The sequence below is a fragment of the Pogona vitticeps genome, chromosome 2, assembly GCF_051106095.1.
Source record: "Pogona vitticeps strain Pit_001003342236 chromosome 2, PviZW2.1, whole genome shotgun sequence".
Taxonomy (NCBI): domain Eukaryota; kingdom Metazoa; phylum Chordata; class Lepidosauria; order Squamata; family Agamidae; genus Pogona; species Pogona vitticeps.
Genome location: NC_135784.1, coordinates 153,114,601 through 153,119,345, shown reverse-complemented (window position 1 = coordinate 153,119,345; position 4,745 = coordinate 153,114,601).

Here is a 4,745-nt window from a genome sequence, read left to right as displayed (position 1 = left end):
TCCCATCCAACTGCTTTTCTCTCACCTGACTTCCAAGCACTCTGACAGGACTGCCCAGCAGCTGGGTCAGGCTGCAGATGCTAAGGGAGAGGTACAAGTCAATGGTGAGCCACACCTCTTCTACAATGGTACTACTTTTTTAGAAATTCCTCCAACACTTCTCCTTACCATCCTGTTTTCTGCACCCAAAACAGCCTTGGGACTTTACATGCAAGTATATGGATACAATACTTAGAAGGCCCAACACTATCTCTTAGAACTAGGTCCTTGATCCAGGCACTGGAGCTGAATGCCTGGCAGATCCATTTATTGGTTGCTGTGGGTTTTTCGGGCTCTTTGGCCGTGTTCTGAAAGTTGTTCTTCCTAACGTTTTGCCAGTCTCTGTGGCCATTTATGCTGTAAGTGGCAAAACAAGGCTGCAAGGTGTGCTTTTTCTCCCTTGAGTTCAGTGCTTTCAAACACCTTTTGAGCTCACTTATTTATCTGACATTTCAGAGAAGCTCTATACGCACATATTTTAAGTTTCCTGAAGCAAGAGCCACCAGCTACCATTTGGCATTATGAAGGCAGCAGGACATCTTTAACTGATCCATGCTCATGAGTCTATTGTTTGTATTTAGCCAGAGGGAATCTTTGTGTATTTTCTGAATCATTTTGGTGAAAAGCTACATCCTGCATGCCCAGGTGTGCTCTGAATACTTACAGTGGTAGGTCAAAACCAAAGAACCTGGGCACATTTGAACAAAACTAATTTGGTGTAATTCATATATATATGTTGTAGTGCAGTGGTCCCCAACCTTGGGCCTCCAGATGTTCTTGGACTTCAACTTCCAGAAATCCTGACCAGCAGAGGTGGTGGTGAAGGCTTCTGGGAGTTGTGGTCCAAGAACATCTGGAGGCGCAAGGTTGGGGACCACTGTTGTAGTGAATTCAAACCAAATGGAAAATATATGTAAATACTGACCACTTGCCCATAAAATGGGGATTTTATACATCACTGTGAAGGGTGCCTTTGTTCTCCCCAGCGGGCTGCCCACTTTGTCCCTGCACCCACCAGAGGACTATGCAGAGACCCCGGTAGCAGACCAGGCCATGGATCTGGAAGGTAAGACAGGATGCCCAATTTGGGAGCATGAAAAAAGATGAGTCTAACCTGGAGGGTGAGGCCATCGCTGGTGCAGAACTGTGGAAGCCTGGGTTAAAGGGAGAGGAAGAGTCACTACAGTCACCTCAGGCAATATGCACATGCTTGTTCAGTTACCCCAAAGGTCTGTCATAATTTTATTAGTGTATACATAATATAAATTCCTTCAAGCAGTTCAGAGTGGTAAAAGGAGGCTCTGCCCATTGTTGCTGTTGTTTACCATAGCAAAATGTACAGGTCTCCGGTTTGTTCACAGCACATTATAATAACTATCTGACCCCAAAATGGTTTTATGACTCCAGAGAGACCGAGAAAAGCTATCCCATTCCCAACACTCCTCCCACAAAATCGCTGTTATTTGTATCTTTATGTGAGAAGACATGCCGAATGTGTTGCTAACCGGACGTGTCTGGTTTTATGGATCCACTGTAGCTGCAGGGTAGCAAACAGTGACCAGGAAACCTTTTCCACAACCTGTATGTTAACAGCCACAGCCACCGTCGTCAGATACGTCTGGTGGTGAGTCACACAGAGGTGTAAAGGTCTTAATTCTGTTCTTGCCCCTCCCCTCTGGCCTTCTTTGGAGAATTAGCAATTAATTCATGAATTTCAATGCCACAAGGTTTAGTAAAGGCTTAGATAAATTAATGGAAATACAGATCTATCAGTATGATGTCTTCTGCATATATTCAGAGCAGAATTTGGCAGTTTTCCTTCCCCCCTTTCTTTTGGAATTCCCATAATTCCCTAATGAAGAATAGCCAATACTGTAGGCATTTCTCAGTTCTGGTTAAGAAGCAGTATGGCTCTGAACACCATCTCTTGGGGAAGAAAGAAAGAGGTCCCATGTTTTCATGCTCTACCTGTGGGCTTTGTGGAAGCATTTTCTTTGGGACAGCCCTACATGTTTATTTTCACTTATTTTCTATGAAGGTTCTGTTTCACTTAAATATATGAGATGGAGCTATACTTGAAAAAAAGTTGATGAGAAGGCACTGCTACCTACTCTTCTGAAAGTCATGTGGTCCCAAAAGTTCATACTATTCAAAAAAATCCATACCTGTTTTATTGAGGTCTCCCCACAGTCGCTTCATTGGCCAGGCCTTTTGTCTAAGCAGGGGTATTCTTATGATCTTTCCCTTGCAAAACTCTCTGCTCAGGAGCTACTTTACAGGAAGGCTTCTTTGGGAAGAAGATGCAGAGCAACGGCCTATGACCTCTGCACCCTAGAGAGGAGACCTCAGAAAGCCCTGGGGTCATAGGCACCAGCCATTTCTCACATTTCTCTTGCCTGTGAGTTGACTCTAGGAGGTGAGCAGAAGAGACAAATTGCTAATCTGTTTGTGGATCTCCCAGGTACTGAATCCTATGTTTTTGTTTTATTGCATTCAGCCACCCACATGGCATGTCTCCTCTTATAATTCTTTTACAGAACCCACTAATTGGCAATCCCGTGTTCATTTACTTGTAGAAATAAGTCGCATGGGACACAGTGGGATGTAAGTTTGAGTATCCATGCATAAAAAAATAAGTACAGAAAAATTAATTAATTAATTAATTAAATATCGCACAGTACGTACTATAGTTTCAACATGTTCCTCAAAGCTGCTTCCAGCCAGTTTTTTTTTCTTCTTCTCAGCATTGACCAAGTACAAACTGGCAGGCTTTCACCTACGTGTCAGGACCCATTGCCTCCAGCAAGTCATACTCCAGGTCTCCTCTGATTTCACAAGGGCCTTGTTTCCCCACCTACAGGAAACTCCACCCCAGAAGCAGGAATTTGCTTCCTAAAGAGGCCAAAAGTTAAAGGCTTTGTCTGCCAAGGCAGGTTTACAAATGGGAGTGACTCAGCCCTATTGTGCCACAGAGAGCCTTCAGTCAGAACTTTCTAGCTTTCCCAGGGCAGTGTCCCAAACCAAAAAGTCAAGCACCTGGTATTTTCTCTCTGTTTCTCATTTGTATTTTTCATCTTTGAGTCAGGACTTGCAGAAGGCCTGATGATGATGATGATGATGATGATACTTTTGCTGCTTGCGAGTGAGTTTACTGTTTGGTCTCCCATCCTCACCTTTATATTGAACAGATCACCAGAATATTAGGTATTTGCTTCTGTTAATTTTTGTGTCTGTCACTTGCAGCTCCACCCTTGCTGCTTTCCAAGGAATAACCAGCCATTGGTGCTTTCTAGTATTGACTCCACCTTCACTTTGCTTGTGTCTATGAATAGAGTTTTACTCCCCCCCCCCCCGGGGCACTATGGATAGTTAAAAAGAGGTTAGGCACAGCTACCATTTTAATTTCCCACAGGTCCCCATGTGGGAATACTGTGGAATACAGTGACACAATACTACTCAGAGCACTGGCCTGGATAAAAATAAGAATGAGAATAAGAATAATATTCAAGGAGTCCCAGGTAAGTGTTCATGGGGGACTGGGCCCTGGCAAGTGCTGATGTCAGCCTTGAGCATGTGGTGAGGAAGAAACGTGTATGTAAAGAACTGACACGTGTTCTGTTTGGCCGCCTCTCTTTCTAAATCTGTTGTTTAGCATAGTAGGATTTTCAAAATCTCTTAAAATTTCATATACCGTACTGTATGGGACAAAAACTACATTTTTATATCCACATTGGAATCCAGAGTGGTATACCTGTTGTTCCCATTTTGCTCTCACAGAACCCTATGAAGAGGATTTGCCCAGGTTACGTCTTGGAAAAGTTACTTTCTTAGACGGTAAGCAACAAGTTGTTTAGAATCCCCATCCGGCATGGCCATGCAGGGGGTGAGACAGGGAGAGGAATTCTACGAGTTATAGCCAAAGGGTAGAACCCTATTGCTCTGTTCTTCTTACATAATACTCTACAAACAGTAGCTCTTTCCCAAATCTCAGGCAATCAAAATGTATTGGGAATTTAGGGCTGTAATTGTCCTCAAACTGCAGAGAAAGAGCAGACCATCAAGTCTGGTCAGGTCACAAAAATGTCAGTTTACAACAGAGAGAGAGAGAGAGAGAGAGAGAGAGAGAGAGAGAGAGAGAGAGAGAGAGAGACCTTTGTCTAGTTAAAGCCAAGAATCCTCCAATCAAGGCCATGTACTGTCCTATCTGCAGAATAAGTGTAGTGATGTCATAATTAAACAAAGTGGGTGGGGATGGCATTGTGATAGACGCTACACGATCTTGGGTGACTTATTCATCGAAATCTTTGTCATTGAAAACAATATTTACTCCTTTGGTCATTCCACTCTTCCTCAAGGGAAAACTATAATTCCTTGATTCTTTTCCATCTCCAGTGAGGGTGCCTCTTTGTTTACATTCAGCATGTTTTCACATACATGTGCCTTCTGTGTGTAAATCTAGGTTCTGTCCAGTTTCCTCTCAAATGGATTACTTGGAACAATAAAGCTAATTTCCCCCTTTCTCACCTTGCTCTTATTTATTTATTTATTTATTTATTTATTTATTTATTTATTTATTTATTTATTTATTTATTTATTTATTTATTTATTTATTTATACCCTGCCCATCTAGACCGAAGTCTACTCTGGGAGGCTAACAACAATAAACAGAATACAATGGTGCCCCGCATAACGGGCGCCCCGTTTAA